Source organism: Nerophis ophidion, linkage group LG06, assembly GCF_033978795.1.
Source record: "Nerophis ophidion isolate RoL-2023_Sa linkage group LG06, RoL_Noph_v1.0, whole genome shotgun sequence".
Taxonomy (NCBI): Eukaryota; Metazoa; Chordata; class Actinopteri; order Syngnathiformes; family Syngnathidae; genus Nerophis; species Nerophis ophidion.
Genome location: NC_084616.1, coordinates 47,945,013 through 47,963,614, shown reverse-complemented (window position 1 = coordinate 47,963,614; position 18,602 = coordinate 47,945,013). Strand labels below are relative to the sequence as shown.

Genomic DNA, 18,602 nt, shown 5'->3' with positions numbered 1-18,602 from the left:
GGAACACTGCTGAGCTGTGCACTTTAGGCTGCCAGCAAGCGTGCAAGGCAGAGGAGGGAGGGATGACGGGAGGCGTGAGGGAGGGAGTGATGGAGAGAGAGAGAGTGCAAACAATGTCATTTTGTTCAGGAGGTAATGCTGCAGTCAACTTTGCAGCGCCATGAAAGCACATCATCACAGCCAGAGGCCGACAGAAGTTTTCCTCCATGCCGATGCGATGCAGCCCAGCACTCGTCTGCAGGTACGCATTTCGTTCTACAGCTCTTTTCTCTTCTTTCCTTTTTCAGCAGCATTGCTTACTTCCTAGATTAGCCTCACGGCAGCCAATATATGTCTTGCGTGCATGCCACTTTCTCCTGCCTCCTCTGCACCACTAGGCTGCAGTTAGCCAGATGGCTTTGCCTGCCAGCCAGTTAAGAGTCAGGCCTCCCCCCCAGTCCACGTTTAACACATGGTACCGGCTTCAAAAAGCAACTTGCTGAGACGGCACCCGTTTGCCGGAACTCTCCACTCCTATAACATTGTGCATGAATTGTTGGTGAAAAGGTGGAAATGAAAATGAGGTGTCCTGCATGGGACAGAAGGACCAGAAGTTCAGTACTAACTACTTTTCTTTAAAGAACAACTATGCAGCAATTCGCTTAGAGTAATGTTTTGTGTTTATAGTGCTAAAGAAATACAAAACTTGGTGGTTTTTAATCCTAGATTTGCCCAAATGGCCATGTATGACAGTTTGAGGAGAGCTGTTAAGACTGAGGCGGTGTTCAACTTTTTATGAGAGAATACCAGTACCGTACAGCGTGCGTCTCGACCTGCTCGGGGGTCATGCCAGGTAACTGTGCTAAGACCTTGAAACAATCGTCAGTCCGCTCCTTGTGAAACGCACACCCCTCAGAGCATCTCTCTTTGCCACTGCAGCAGGCGGAGATGAGTAAGTAGCGAACAGAGAGGGAGGAGGAGGGGGGGAAAAGTTTACTAAAAAAGAGCTAACGCCACATCCGGCTCCTGACATCATCGAGGAACATCTGCAGTTCCCCTGCACATAATTCCACCAGCAGAAGAGAAAGTGGCGCACTCACCTGATGTTCCTTGAACCCCCTCCTCCCTCTCTTTTCCTCCATCTCCAATTTCTAGTATCTGTCAAGACGTACAGTTGCCTTACCGGCATGCTGTGCACTCATGCTTACCACTGACCCTGCGTTTTAGACCCACCCCCGCCCCTTTGGAGAAAGTATGCAGCACATGCACTCGCCATCCTCATCTTTCGACAAATTTGCCTGAGCGAAGAAAAGAGGGGGGGAGGGAGAAAGCAGCAGTGCAGCAATTCTGCAACGTCCTGCAGCAGAAGCAGCAGCTGCTGACTTCTTGCAGTGCTGGTGCACATGCGCGCGCACAAACACACACGAACACACACAAACACACACACACACACACACACAAACACACACACACACACACGCACACGCACATGCACACGCACACACACACACACACACACACACACACACACACACACACACGCACACACACACACACACACACACACACACACACAGGTACCCTGAGTTGGGAGAGGAGAAACGCACACACAGCTTGGGATGGTGCATTGTCCCATTCCGGCACTCCAGTTGTGATGATGTAATCAATGCAGCAAGCTTTGAACTTGCCGGGCAACACACACACACGCACACACACAGCATGCAACGTCCCATGAAGTGAGTATAATAAATACATACGACAAAGTAGCTTAAATACTCTACAGCAATGGTTCTCGACCTTTTTTCAGTGATGTACCCCCTGTGAAAATGTTTTTAACTCAAGTACCCCCTAATCTTAGCCAAGCATTTTTGGTTGAAAAAAAGAGATAAAGAAGTAAAGTACAGGACTATGTCATCAGTTTCTGATTTATTAAATTGTATAACAGTGCAAAATATTGCTCATTTGTAGTGGTCTTTCTTGAACTATTTGGAAAAAAAAGATATTAAAATAACTAAAAACTTGTTGAAAAATAAACAAGTGATTCAATTATAAATAAAGATTTCTACACATCAAAGTAATCATCAACTTAATGTGCCCTCTTTGGGGATTGTAATAGAGATTCATCTGGATTCATGAACTTAATTCTAAACATTTCTTCACAAAAAAATAAATCTTTAACATCAATATTTATGGAACATGTCCAAAAAAAATCTAGCTGTCAACACTGAATATTGCATTGTTGCATTTCTTTTCACATTTTTGAACTTACATTCATATTTTGTTGAAGTATTATTCAATAAATATATTTATAAAGGATTTTTGAATTGTTGCTATTTTTAGAATATTTTAAAAAAAATCTCACGTACCCCTTGGCATACCTTCAAGTACCCCCAGGGGTACGCGTACCCCCATTTGAGAACCACTGCTCTACAGCACATTGCTCATACTCAGGATAACTGCTGCAGCAGTAATGCAGTGTTGCATCACTGCTTCCACAAAATTAAATCAGTGATCTGCAGAAAAATGCCTCCCCCTCCTCCTCCCAATGCCCCCAGCCCCCCTTTTCAGCATGCGCTGTCAGCACAGAAAAAAGACAAACCCTGCACCGTGAACTACCAAAAGTGCTTTCTGGGCACTAGATGATTGACTTGGCTCCCCATCGATAAGGTCATCAGTCTGCTGCCTGATGCGGAGGAAAGAGACGGGCACTCTGCCGCTTCCAGGATGCTAAGGCAAGCCAGACTTGATTGCATATGGTAGCAGGTGAGTTTCTGCTGAGCTGGTTTCTTTCCGCTGTAACTGGAGTCTGGCTAGTGATCAGCACTGGTGAACTGGCTTCACCCTTCCAAAGAGGAGACCAGAAAAATTAAAACCGATAACGCAAGCAGGAGAGAGGCACCGCATAATTAGCCCTCACCGACGCCGATAGTGAATGTGCACATTTGAAAAAGGCTTTGCGTGTCAGTGGGAAAACAATTGGACTCATGCTGATTTTTAAAGTTGCCTTCATTGATAGGAATCATGGGCCGCATCTGTAGGTCACATGGCCTACTGAGGTTTATTGTATTATTGCATATAATGAATTAGCATTCTGCCTCATTACAGCTTTAATGGGCTATTAATTTGGCAGAATGTTTAAGAGCTATTAAGCACTGTAGCCTTTAAAAAGGCTAATAAATTACAGCATTATGGCAGAATTAACCTTCACTCAGAAATATTTGGATACAACAAAATTTGTGTAGTGGATTTAAAGACTTTTTTCAGTAAAATGTTCATTAAAAAATCAACTGTATTTTAATAATAATAATAATAAGAAAATATATACATCTTTATTTGGTAGTATGGTTAAATAAGATGTTTGGCTTTTACTACTGATGTATACCTTTAAAAGGATCCACACGTGGATAGTACGATAAAATATTATTTCATAATTTAATATTTTTCTTGTGAAAAAAAAAAGGTTTCTAATGATGAAATCATTGTTATTTATGATGTTTTCATTAAAAAACTAACTGCATTATAATAATAATAATAATAATCATAATAAACATATATATATTTATTTGGTAGTATGGTCAATTAATATTTTTGGCTTTTACTGATGATGTTTACCTTTAAAAATATCCACATGTGGATGTTATGATAAATTATTCTTTCATAATTTAGTATGTTTTTGGGGAAAAAATGTATGTTTCTAATTATGAAACCATTGTTATTTATGATGTTTTCATTATCATTTACTTATGACGATGTGTGGGGAAGTAATTTTACTTCAACTTTAAAATGACCAAACACTATAAAAGGCTAAAAAATATACAATTTTAAAAATATTCATGCCCTGGCCAAATGTTTTTTGTTTGATGAATGAATCTTAGTTGGAAATTATTGGGTTATACTTGTTTAACGCCTTTCTACTTTCAAGGTACTCAAAACGCTTTGACACTTTGTCCACACACACATTTACACACTGATGGCGGCAGCTGCCATGCAAGGCCGTAACGATGACCCATCAGGAGCAAGGGTGAAGTGTCTTGCTCGAGGACACAACGGATGTGACAAGCATGGCGAAAGCTGGGGATCGAACCAGGAACCCTCAGGTTGCTGGCACGGCCGCTCTACCACCTGAGCCATGCCGCTCCCAATGACCTGAGATAGTTGCAGCCAATTATTCGTAATGTAACTGCGATGACATTTAATTTCAAAATGTACAAAGTTGGCCGTTTGTAGTCTTAAGATGTTTTGGGCAATCTAAATTGTTTTTTATTTGTTTGATTAATGCAAACTACTTCTCCTTTGTAGATTGAAAAAAAAAGTGTGTTTATTTTAACAAACTAGATTGTGTTTTCTTGAATTTGAAATGTTAAGAATAAATAAAAACAATGCAATTTGCAATTTTTTGTACTTAATATGTTCTAACACTTCTTTTAGTCTTCTGGCACTCTGTGGTAAGGATAAAGTTGCTGCCTTCTGGCAAAAAGGCTTGCTTTAGAACCTATGACCGTAAAAAAATCCCCTTACTGTACAGTACATGTGGACTCTGTTCAAACAATCCTATACTTTCCTTTTAACTCATGTCCTTAACTGGTTATCATATCTGCTTTTGGTTAAGAAATGAAAGACGAGACATCCATCATCTTAAGGTCCCGTCATGCCACAAAAGTGTTGCATGCAAACCAAGTCAAAGCTGCTGAGTCACACTGGGCTTTTCGGACTATACCCTCCCTTAAAACAAGCTCTGCTCCTCCCCCCTCTAGTCTAGAAGCAGTCCCGTGCACCCTGGGCCTGGCTGAGGAGCTGGAATATGCCTTGACTTGTTTGGATGGCCCGGTGCAGCAGACAGACAGAGAAGACACGCAACCTTTTTGGTCAAGGACTTGAATACTGCAGCACCTGTGCACGCCTGGCTGTGGACGGACGAGGTGTTTCACTGCCACGGGTAAGTGTTTGAATAAAAATGTGTATCAGTATATATTATATACTACAGTATATGATATGTAAATATTACATATACGTTATATTTTATATTGCTAGTATGCTACCTTTTGTGTGTACTTTATAGGCCTACTGAAATGAGATTTTCTTTTTTAAACGGGGAAAGAAGGTCAATTCTATGTGTCATACTTGATCATTTCGCGATATTGCCATATTTTTGCTGAAAGGATTTAGTAGAGAACGTCCGACGATAAAGTTCAAAACTTTTGGTCGCTCATAAAAAAGCCTTGCCTGTACCGGAAGTAGTAGACGATGTGAACGTGACGTCGCCGGTTGTGGAGCTCCTCACATCCTCACATTGTTTACAATCATAGCCACCAGCAGCGAGAGCGATTCAGACCGAGAAAGCGAAGATTTCCCCATTAATTTTGAGCGAGGCTGAAAGATTCCTGGATGAGGATAGTGAGAGTGAAGGACTAGAAAGGAAAAAAAAAAGGCGAGGGCAGTGGGAGCGATTCAGATGTTATTAAACGCATTTACTAGGATAATTCTGGAAAATCCCTTATCAGCTTATTGTGTTACTATTGTTTTAGTGAGATTATATGGTACCTGAAAGTCGGAGGGGTGTGGTGACCGCCAGTGTCTCCGGTGGGAGTAGGTAATAGTCCGCAGCTGCAGGAGGATGCAAGCTCCGCTCATGTCTACGGTAAGAGACGATTTATTAGCACACTTTTCTCACCGAAACCTGCCGGTTGACATGTGGTCGGGAACCATGTTCGCTTGACCGCTCTGTTCCATAGTAAAGCGTCACCTTCGGGAATGTAACCAAGGAAACACCGGCTGTGTTTGTGCTGCTAAAGGCAGCTGCAATACATCGCTTCCCACCTACATCTTCTCTTCTTTGACTTCTCCATTATTAATTGAACAAATTGCAAAAGATTCAGCAACACAGATGTCCAGAATACTGTGTAATTATGCGATTAAAGCAGACTACTTATAGCTTGGATTGGGCTGGAAGAACATGTCCGCTACAACCGGTGACGTCACGCGCACGCGTCACCATACGCGTCATCATTCCGCGACGTTTTCAACAGGATACTTCGCAGGAAATTAAAAATTGCAATTTAGTAATCTAAACCGGCCATATAGGCATGTGTTGCGATGTTAAGATTTTATCATTGATATATAAACTATCAGACTGCGTGGTCGGTAGTAGTGCGTTTCAGTAGGCCTTTATACTGTACCTGGATTATCCTTTCCATCCTTACACTTTCAAACCTTTGTAACTGAGCTACTGTGTGGAACAATTCCCCTTTTGGATCATTAAAGTTTGTCTTAATCTAAGTAAGTCTAAAACTAAATGTCTGACATGTAATATTACAAGTGAGCCGGATTGTGTTAAATTGTACTGCGAAGGAGCGCAAAGCACACGCTTAATGACAACGACCGTAAAACATGAAAAGTGTGTCTGTAAGACGATCGCTGCAGCGCAATCTGAACATGACCGGTTAGTGTTGTAAACGCAGCAGCAGCATCAAGCAGCGTCTTGACGCCAAGATGATACCATGCAAACTTCACCCAAGGTTACTTGGCAGCACAGCGTCTCCATGACATGATAGCTTCTTGGCTTGAATCCATTTGGCACTTTTCTATTAGCAAAAGCAGATACTAAAAACACTCTTTCATGTAAACTCCTTCAAGCCACGTGCCATCATTAGATTGGCTGTGCCTGAGCTTTGGACGCTGTAGTACAGTATTATACTGTACTCCATCATCTCCACTCTGCTGCCAACAGTCTCCTCTTGGTTAAAATTCCCTTACAGTCAGGACCCTCGTTCTACACCTTTGTTGTTGTGTATTAGTGTGTTTTATTCCGAGTGACGCGTTTCATGCACAATGGTATTCGCAGTTTTTCTTTTGTAAGTGAAATATGAACCGGTAAAAAGTGCTACAATCGAACTGTGGAGTAGAAAAGCATTCAGCAAAATCAGTCACCTGCACATACGGTCGTCACAAACTCAATCTACAGCAGGTTTGTTTTTTTTGTGTTATACAACAGTACTTAACAAAAAGCAAGACAGATGTTAGGCTAGGATGGCATTTGTGTTACCAGTATTTGTAGTAAAAACAGTTAAGGACATAGAAAGTACAGAACATCCTGGTGTTTTTGCGCCGTCCTTGGTCCAGCACATAACAGCACTCATTTACAACCAATAGAAATCATTATACTGCACGTCAAAAAGAAGCAATCGTATTTTACGGACTATCCAACGCTTTGAATCCTGTGGCTTATTTATGGATTTTCTTCGCGGACAACCATAATGTTTTGTGTTTAACAGTTTTCATATTACCCAGACAAAGACACTAAAGTGTTTAGGCTATGGCACCATCTTTTGGACGAGTTCGCTCAGTGCAGGTGCCGCGGGTTGTAAACAGTACTTCCTGTTTCGTGCCTTGAACTGTAAGTGTCACCCTCCATACTGCTCAAAAGGATACTTCATTCATTATTCCGAGCAACATTAGTAAGTTTTACAATATAACAAAAAAAAAAATCATACTTACTAAACTGCTTTATTTCAGATGTCTGTATGAGTGTTGGGCTTCACGGTGGAAGAAGGGTTAGTGCGTCTGCCTCACAATACGAAGGTACTGCAGTCTTGGGTTCAATCCCAGGCTCGGGATCTGCACCTGGGTATAGGTTGATTGGCAACACTAAATTGGCCCTTGTGTGTGATTGTGAGTGTGAATGTTGTCTGTCTATCTGTGTTGGGCCTGCGATGAGGCGGCGACTTGTCCAGGGTGTACCCCGCCTTCCGCCCGATAGTAGCTGAGATAGGCGCCAGCGCCCCCCGCGACCCCAAAATGGAATAAGCGGTAGAAAATGGATGGATGGATGTATGAGTGTTTTCATGCATATGTGTACATACTATCGTAATGAACTCAAGACTCAATAACTCAAGTGCAGTTACTGAGTCTGTTTAGCTAATTGAAGAGCTCACTTCCGCAGCTAGTGGGTCCATGACAATTAACTTCTGTTTTGTTTGATCAGCCGTTTTACTGTTGTGTTACAGTCACCATTTGGAAACAATTAAGATGTGTGAATAAACATTTACAAAATATTTCCTACCAGTATATATCTTCAGCTTATAGTCCTGTGCGTCCAATATATATAAAAATATTTTTTCCTATTAAAATTTGGTTGGTGTGGCTTAAACACTGGTGTGCTCTATAGCCCGGTAAATATGTTAGATCAGTGGTTGTCAAATGGGGGTACGCGTACCCCAGGGGGTACTTGAAGGTATGCCAAGGGGTACGTGAAATTTTTAAAAAAATATTCTAAAAAGAGCAACAATTCAAAAAATCCTTTATAAATGTATTTATTTGTTGATGACTGAAGTACTGATATCAACCAAAGCTCCTCATCCCACCCCCCGGATTGTAAGTAATGTAAATAATTCAATGTATACTTGTGTGATGACTGTATTATGCTGATAGTATAAATTTGTACCATGAATGGATTAACGTGGACCCCGACTTAAACAAGTTGAAGAACTTATTCGGGAGTTACCATTTAGTGGTCAATTGTACGAAATATGTACTGTACTGTGCAATCTACTAATACAAGTTCAGTCAATTGAAAAATAGCAACAATTCAAAAATCCTTTATAAATATATTTATTGAATAATACTTCAACAAAATTCGAATGTAAGTTTATAAACTGTGAAAAGAAATGCAACAATGCAATATTTAGTGTTGACATCTAGATTTTTTTGTGGACATGTTCCATAAATATTGATGTTAAAGATTTTTTTTTTCGTGAAGAAATGTTTAGAATTAAGTTCATGAATCCAGATATTACTATTACAATCCCCAAAGAGGGCCCTTTAAGTTGATGATTACTTCTATGTGTAGAAATCTTTATTTATAAAAATCTTTATTTATAAAAATCTTTATTTATAATTAAATCCCTTGTTTATTTTTCAACAAGTTTTTAGTTATTTTTATATCTTTTTTTCCAAATATCCATCCATCCATCCATTTTCTACCGCTTATTCCCTTTTGGGGTTGCGGGGGGCGCTGGCGCCTATCTCAGCTACAATCGGGCGGAAGGCGGGGTACACCCTGGACAAGTCGCCACCTCATCGCAGGGCCAACACAGATAGACAGACAACATTCACACTCACATTCACACACTAGGGCCAATTTAGTGTTGCCAATCAACCTATCCCCAGGTGCATGTCTTTGGAGGTGGGAGGAAGCCGGAGTACCCGGAGGGAACCCACGCATTCACGGGGAGAACATGCAAACTCCACACAGAAAGATCCCGAGCCTGGATTTGAACCCAGGACTGCAGGAACTTCGTATTGTGAGGCAGACGCACTAACCCCTCTGCCACCGTGAAGCCCTTATTTTTCCAAATAGTTCAAGAAAAAACACTACAAATGAGCAATATTTTGCACTGTTATACAGTTTAATAAATCAGAAACTGATGACATAGTGCTGCATTTTACTTCATTATCTCTTTTTTTCAACCAAAAATGCTTTGCTTTGATCAGGGGGTACTTGAATTAAAAAACTGTTCACAGTGGGTACATCACTGAAAAAAGGTTGAGAACCACTGTGTTAGATGATAACAAATACATGACTATGTGTCATTACTTTCAGCAAACTATGAACTTGTACTTAATTATTTGTCCAAGTACCCCATGACAGGCTAAGCTGTGTGCTTCATGTGTAGTACAGTATTAGAGTAGTAGACCATGGCACTAGTGTAAATAGTGATGTCATTGTTGGCCATAAGATGATTAGGTTTGTGGAATGAGATTTGATCAGCCAACAATGGAACAACCGAAAAAAAACTTAGGGGATTTTTTTTTTCCACTAAAACCCCTTTTGAGGGCGCTGAATGAAAAGTAAAGCCATAATAATATGTGTCTAAACCATACAATATGATTCCCTACTGCTGTCAATCCTTCTTTCTACACTGCATATAGTCCAATCTATAACCAACCAAGCACTGTAAACCAATCCTGGCATGTACTGTACATACGACTGTGAGCTCTGTTTCACAGTTGTCAGGAGAGTGGACTTGGAGAAGTGGAGGTCAGCATGGTCACATTGAGTGTGTGTTTAATGTACGTATATGCAGCAATCTGCAGTTTGCTGTGTATTCTGACACCTTCACTAGGACCTGTACTGACTTTTTTCAGTAATTTGTCTGCTGCAGTAGGTATTTTTCTAAGATCAGACGACAGGCTCACATCAGTCCTGTTCCACTACATTGCATATTTGTAGACATGAATGGGAAGAGATTTATATTACAGCGCAACTTCTAAACACCACATTACACAAGTGAGCATTAAAAATAAACAGTTGTCATCTTACTGTAACACAGACAGACAAAGTGGTCTGTTTTTACGTTTACTACTATGATACAGTACAATACGTAGCGGTGAAACCATTTTTGCAGTTACTACCTAAACTACAATGGACCTTATTTACAAGCGTAAGAGAGGAATTATTGATGGAGTGCCAATAGTAGTTTAATCCATGCGTGAGCTAAAATAAATTAATTAATTTACACAAAAATTAATCAATTTATTCCAGGAACAAACGGTTCTTATCCTAAAATCCCAAGAAACTGCACAGCAAATTAAAATACCATTCATATTGAATGGGCATGACAAGAATACGAATGTAACGATTAATCGATATTTTGAGCTATCCATCTATTTTCTACCGCTTGTCCCTTTCGGGGTCCCGGGGGGTACTGAAGCCTATCTCAGCTGTTTTGGGGCGTAAGGCGGCGTAAACCCTGGACATGTCGCCACCACATCGCAGGGCCAACACAGTTAGACAGACAACATTCACACTCACAATCACACACTAGGGCCAATTTAGTGTTGCTAATCAACCTATACCCAGGTGCATGTCTTTGGAAGTGGGACCCCAGGTGCATGTCTTTGGAAGTGGGAGGAAGCCGGAGTACCCGGAGGGAACCCACGCATTCACAGGGAGGACATGCAAACTCCACACAGAAAGATCCCGAGCCCGGGATTGAACTCTGACTACTCAGGACCTTTGTATTGTGAAGCAGACGCACTAAACCCTCTGCCACCGTGAAGCCCCGAGCAAAATATCACACACTAATTTCAATGCGGATTAAATCATGTAGAATAGCAAAACCACTATATACAGAGAAACGTAATTTGCAGAATCTTTTTTAATGGACGTCTTGCATTCATGATGGCTACCGCCGTTGTTATGTACGGTCATATTTCAGCATTACTGTGAAGTCAAAAATATTAGCACCCTGTTACATTTTGAGTATAATAAGCAATGTCCACTTATATTATCTTAACATTTTATACTGTATGTCTGCAACATTCTGTGCATGGTGTGATCACTGGAACAAAGTGGAAAGTTACAATAAAGCACAAAGTCCTTAGATATTTCGATCTATATTCCTTAAATTTAACTACATCTTTTTGTAAGATAAGTATCAATCCAAGATCATACTGTAAAAGGGAAAACATTGGAATTAAGAACAGCAGACTTTATATAAAGTGTATTAATTCTAATCGTAAGGACATAAAACGTTATTCAAATCTGTCTGACCGTGTGTTGCGTCATCAAAACACAAATTGTGGATAACTACCGGTGGCTGAGAAATGTCACACCAAATGCAAACGCCACAAGACCACATCATTAATTACAACACAAAATGTTTCAGCAACAGCACGATTGCAAAAGCCACAACACATACAAACAACATAATACAATAATATAAAGGCGCAACACAACTTTAAGCCAGAAAGGAAGCGACCGACACAAGCGGAGAAAGTTACGGCGACGTGTCTACTTCCGAAACACAAAATAAAGTGACAACACAGCAACTAAAAGCTAAGGAAAAGTCATTTCATGATGAAAAAATACATACAAAAGATGGAAATTAGGAAGCAAGGGGCCAACACCATCAACAGCAGGTAAATCTACTGTTATAAAGTGTTGTTTACTGTTTTTTTTCTTTTTAATTCATCCTAAAGTGTTGGTTGCTCTTTATCAAAATACATGTGAATGCATTGGCAAACAATTGTTGTTTACTTGCTTGTTTGTATCCATAATTCATGTATATCTAAATCCCTTACAATAATTACTGGAATATACGAAACTTCACCTGCAGTGACAAATATCCAGAATTCTATTTCACAGTCACACTTTTCTGCTAAAAAGTTACTGAATCAATTTCAACTCACTGAATTGTTTCGGATTGTATCGGCCTAAAAAAAATAATATTGTCCCTGAATTGTATCTGCAACCGCAAATTCCGAATCGAATGGTTGTTAAAACGCATCGTTACACCTCTCAAAAAAATGCATTATTCATGATGATTCTGATTATCTTTGATTAATGACATCTTGAAGCAATTGAGCGTAAATATAGGGCAAACAGCAGAGCTGCTGTTAATTTTGTCTCATGTTATCCCCCATTTTTGCCATCCTCTAAAAATAAGGCTTTTCAGTTGACATCCTAAAATAAGTAATGACATAATTGAACTCGATAGCTGGTAAACTTCTACTCTGTCGTCATGACTCGACTTCTTCCAGGTTATTGCTGTTTCGCTTAAGTCCTATAGCATTTTTTTCAAACTATTTGACTATCAAAACAAATACAAAGTTCACATTTAGCTGTAAGAGTGCTAATGCTAAAATGAACTAATAGAAAGGCAACTTGCTTCTCTTAAATTTAGTGTGGGCATTGTTTTGTTTTGAATTGCAATGATCGTGGCTCCAATTGGGAGTTTCGAGTTCCTAAAAATACAGGATTATCATAAATTTGCATGGTTTTCCCACACCATAAATCTATGAATCCGCAGGTGTTGCAAAATGTTTTTTGTGCATCCTCCTTTGCATGATATATAACAGCCTTTTTTATTTTTATTTTTTTACAAAAGTTAAGCCAAACTTTTGAGTACTTCCCAACACTGTCCATGGTTGTTACGGTTCTGACACTTCCTGCTTCTTCGTTGTTCGGAGGCTATTCATTTAGGTTGGTCATCAAAACCAGGAACAGAGATGAACAAATGTTCAGATTCCGTGAAAATCATGTTCAAATTCTATGAAAATCAGAATGTTAGTCCTGGTTACCATCGATAGTCAATGCCTAACCCTATTTAAGTGTGTGAGCATATATTGTAGCCAAAACTTTTAAGTGGCACTAACAGATTTTAGAGCAGGGATTACTAAATGGTGGACTGGGGTCCAGGTCCGGAAGCAGACCTTGTACTATATGGACTTGGACCTATAGTGAAGACATTAGTCCAGTATTTTAATGTTGACTGACTCTTCTTTTATACATTTTACAATGTTGGTTGATCAAATCAGGAAATTCGAATTAAGCCATACGCATGATACTACTCAGCCAATATTCACTGCACAGGTAGGGATGCTATTTGTTAAGAAATTATCGATATCAAACCATTGTCGATTCCTCTTATCGAACCGATTCCTTATGGAATCTCTTATCGAATCCAGATAGGTTATTATGTGTGCACCTTGTGTGTGCACTGAGTTCCAAAAGCCGTAGATGTTTTGTGACTGGGTCGGCACGCTGTTTTTTTGAAGGAAAGGCAGACGTGACTGAGGACAGCATGCGGAAGTTAAAGGGTGAAGGTTTCAGGTTAGAGAGGACACTAAGGGCAGGCCCACAGTGAGCATATAGAGCTGCTATGTGCGTTGTAAATACAAAAAATTGCCGACAAACACATCACCAACATGGATGAGGTGCCGCTCACTTTCGACATCCTGGTGAAGCACACTGTGGACAAAAAGGGGACCAGCACGGTAGCGAATCAATACGCACAACAGGGCAAGAGAAGTCGGCTTTTACTTTTTCCGAGGAGCCCCACGGCAACGAGACTGACTTTGAAAATAACGAGAGGGAATCTGGCGTGTTTGATAGAGAACTTGGCCAGCTGTTCATTTCGGACAAAAAATATGAGGACTTTGATGGATTTGTGGATGAGGATTGATCAAAAAAATAATGTGAGCACATTGATAAATACTTCAATAAAGTACAACCGAACTTGCTTTGCCCCTGCTGCCTTTTTAAAACAGCATCCATGCATGTTTTACGCTAGCGTATGTTTTATGTTAGCGTATGTTTGACCATGCCTGCGCTCAAAAATTTGCTGCGCCTTATTTCTGCGTTAAATACAGAAAGAGCACCCGTAACAAACACGGTGCCTTTTAATATGGTGCGCCCAATGGTCGCGAAAATACATTATAGTGGCTTTGATAACGGGAACCGGTTCTCAAAAAGGGATTTTAATCCATGGAATCGGTTCTTTTCTTATCGAAGCATCGGGAGACCCGGTTTTCGAACATCATCCCTATGCACAGGTTTTCTAGTGGTTGTCTCCCACCTTAAAGGTTGCTGGTATGATTCTTATCCGCCCTGTTACCATGTTCATCATGTATCCATGGGCAAGAAACTGAACCCCCATTTGCTACTAATGCTGCATCATCAGTAAGTGAATGAGGTAACAGTGTGATAGGGTTTTGAGTACACTTAAAAGGTAGAAAAGTGCTATACAAGTGAAAGCCCATTTCCCAATTTTACCAAGACAGATGAAAGAGAAGCAAGACGAGTGACATTAAAAAACAGGTGATATACAGGGAAAAAAGAGAAAAATGAGCAAGAGGACAGAGACGGGGGAAAGAAGAGTGGTATGCCCCTGCTTTCTACTCCTGCCCTCCCTTGCCCAGCCCACAGTTTGTGGTAGAGCCAGGAGTTTAGAGAGAGGACATAGACAAGCTAGGGATAACAGCAAAATAAATACACATGGCGCTTTCTAAGAAAAGGAAAGTGGACAGCAAAAATAGAACATAGCGTGAGGACATTATCTGTATGTAGACCTAATTTAACTGAATTTGAATAACTGAAAGCTGGAGAGGATACTCATTCACTTGGATTTGTAAAAAAAAAATCTACTCAACCGAAATTCTATTTCCGCTGTGCAAAATCACTGACACAGCAGAAATAATTTTTGACTGCCAATCGAGCTTTGTAAATGCACTGCACAGTAGTCGGTTAGTGACCTTATGATAATACAGACCATTTAAGATCATACCCCTTTGCATGATCCATACTTTAAGACCAGGTTGCTGAGTGTCCTTGTGTCCTTTTCAAAGTTGCCCCAAAAGCTTATGCTGGCCAATATTCCAATGCACCAAATCCGAAGACAAATCTTTATTTGCTGTCTAATACATTCTACAAAAATGTACTAGACATTTTTGTAGAATGTATTATTTAAAAAAAAAAATCATCAGTTCAGCTGAAAGGGAAGTGAAACTACAATATAGACCTTATACTGCATACATCAGGGGTATTCAACTAAATTGTTTTGGGGGCCACATTTCCAGACAGCACAGAGGGGCCAGACTTCTCCCGTCAATTTTAGTCTTTTTCTGTATATTCCGGACCCCAGTATTTTATGTTTGCTATTAATATTAAAACATTCATGCAATAAGCTGTTAATGTGTTTACAGTGGTCCAGGTTCCTCTACACAACAGGAGCACTCAGATGTTTTAGAAATTTTCTACAAAAATATTTGTCTCCCAAGTTTTAAACTGAACTTAGGGGCCGGTATGGTGTCATTCCTAAGCCGTATTTAGCTACAAGTTGAATGTCACTTACATACATACTATAAGGGAGGACAGGTGTTGTACTTAAATGTCATATTAATACACAAGTATGTCTTCTTTCTATTTAGAAAACACAGATAATATGGGGTTACAACTTCCAGTATTGTTTTTTCACTTTTGCTTGATAAGAACTAAACATAAATGGGACCAGTTACCTCCCTGCTTGGCACTCAGCATCAAGGGTTGGAAATTGGGAGTTAAATCACCAAAAATGATTCCCGGGCGCGACCACCGCTGCTGCCCACTGCTCCCCTCACCACCCAAGGGTTGATCAAGGGTGATAGGTCAAATGCAGAGAATAATTTTGCCACACCTATTGTGTGTGTGACAATCATTGGTACTTTAACTTTAATAACGAGAGCTTGTTAAATATAAATGACAGCGTTGTTGTGTACAAACAAATCTGCAAGCCTGAGTGCCTCAAAATTTATACATACATATTTCTTACATATTGTATTAACCTGACAACTCAATAAAAACAATTTTAATTTTCCTGAGGGAACTCTCCTGAAGGAATCAATAAAGTACTATCTATCTATCTATCTATCTATCTATGTCACTGCTGCATGCAACAGGGGGAAAAAGCTCTAACTCATGTATAAATCTATAGATGACCCAGCCTTTTTTCTATGGGGGAAAAAGTATTTAGGTCAATGTTTCTTTTATCTTGAATTTTAACATTGAAAATGCCTAAATTGTTCGTGCCAATACATAAAATTAGTCAGACGTTTGTAAAATAATAAATATGGCAATGTGGTGACAATACAGGCTACACTGCACAATAGTTGTCAACAACTTGCACTCTTTTTAACTAGGCGATCAGAAAGTAAACACAAAGTCAGCAATCTTGTCAGTCATGTAGTAGCCTAAGGCTCCAAATCGGATCTCAGGTTAGATTGTTGAGGTGTGACACGCAGGAAACAGCCCGCTGCTTGCAAAGCAAGCAAGAGCAATACTTAAATGTGGATTGTGTTTGGCTCGCCGCAAGGAGACGGGAGATGTTGCTTTTGACAAATGAAAGCAGGTCGGCATCAGTGAAATGAGGAGTGGACACAAATTCAATTACATCACTTTCATAATTATTTTTGACTTAACGCACCAGTCTAGTTACACAACTAGAATAGATTATATGATAGCATAGTGTGTGTTCTAGCAGCATTACATCCCTTCCTCCTGTCACCCGTATGCAGGCGACCGCAGGGATCGTTCTCTAATGTCCATGTTGTCTTGTCAGCAAGCAGAGTCCGCAGGGACAGAACAGTATGGAATGGTCCAGGCCGGACGAAAATAGCACTGCAGCTTGTGAACGAAAGCGATCACGAAGAGACTTGAACTGATTGCGTTTTGCTTTACATGGCACTCCTAACAGATAGCTACAAATCCATGTGAGGTAAATCAAACAAATGTTTTTGTTGCAATATCATGAGTCATGACACAAAGTCTATTCTTGGATCAGGGGTGTGCGTGTGTTTGCTCAAGTTGTGCAAACTTAAAGTGATGCCGCACACCAGGAAAGATAGAAGGAGTGGAAGGAGTGTGAAGGGGAAATCAAGAATCTATTTGGGAATAAGCTTTCGGTCACTTTGAGAAGCAAAATGCACACTCATCAGTTATATAAGCAGCGGTGGGCAAGTGAGGATGGAGGGTTTTTTATTTATTATTAATTTCTTTCTTTGAAAACAGGCGATATCATCCACATATTGTGTGTTTATTTTCCAGAACTTGCAAACAATGGCCACAAAGGACTCAAGAATTAGGTGGCAGCGGCACTGAGGACCATGTGGCGGAGGTACGCGGCTGCTGTGGGTGTTTCTCTGGCAGTGTCTTAGCTGGTTGTTGTGAGGAGTGAGAACGAAGCAATCAGCAAGTATACTGCCGCAGAAATTCTTTGCAATAAGAGGCCCTGACCACAGGAAAAATGGACTCGCAGGATGAGGAATTCTACTACAGTGTAAGATTTTACATGATTACAGGGTCCAGATGTACACCAGAAAGCAGACTTCAACATCAGCACGGCCTTTTGCTGGATTGAAGCATCCCTCTTGTACAATTTTGCAGTCTTTTAGAATTCTCTGCTGCCATCTGGTGACCAAAACAAACTTCAAGCACACAGCAGAAGCATTGTGGTTGTTTTCTTTCTAGATCATATGACATGTTTAAATGTTGTCACAGAAAAAAATGCATGTTAATTAAGATGCAGCAAATTATTTTATGGGGCATAAATACACAGTGTAATTGGTGAGTGGTTTCGTATTTTTTGTAATTGGCAATACGAAATTGGCACCAGTGTGAGAATGTGACTGCAACTGGTTGTCTGTCTGTGTTGGACCTGCAATGAAGTGGCGAATTGTCTGGGGTGTAACCTGGTTTCCGCCGGAGTGCAGCTGGGATAGGCTTCAGCGCCCCTGTGATACCAAAAAGGATAAGCGGTAGAAAATGGAAAGATGGATGTAAAAATTAAAAAATAACGGAAACTTTTCACTTAAGCTGTTTGTTTTATTCTGTTATATAATACATTTTGCTCTGTATAAAAGCCCAGTGATTTGTTTTTATTTTTAATATGACTATGTGAACAAGTGAGCCTGGTTTTTACAGAACATCAGGACGCAAGTCAGAAAAGCAACACAACAAATGTTGAAAACGAAGTGTGGGGGGGGGGGGGGTTGGGGGGGAATCTGTTTGGTAAATGAAACTGGTGGTCTGCCGTGGGCGACTGTTATACGACAATGCAGTTTTTGCCTCTGCAAGGAGCCACTGCATTGCTCCAGAGGAGCTTGGCATTTGTCGTGGGCCGCATCACTACAGAAGTTCCAAAACTATTTGTCAAACTGCAGAGAAAAGGTCATCGGAGAAGTGTTGGATAACATGGTTTTCCAAATAAAGTTGTTTTTGTGTGGAATAATGACACAGTATATATCGTGGAGCCTGACATAATTGCTAATGACACTTTACAAAACTGACTTGTATTGTACATTCAATATCC

The 18,602-nt window shown here is 40.2% G+C and overlaps 1 long non-coding RNA gene across 1 annotated transcript; it reads left to right on the top strand.

Annotated features, from left to right (window-relative positions):
- Positions 1 to 4,760: 4,760 nt before the first annotated feature.
- LOC133554804 (uncharacterized) lies at positions 4,761 to 17,861 on the top strand. The gene is made up of 3 exons (XR_009807219.1): positions 4,761 to 4,915; positions 17,339 to 17,408; positions 17,593 to 17,861. It is a non-coding gene; the product is annotated as an uncharacterized LOC133554804 (long non-coding RNA).
- Positions 17,862 to 18,602: the final 741 nt, after the last annotated feature.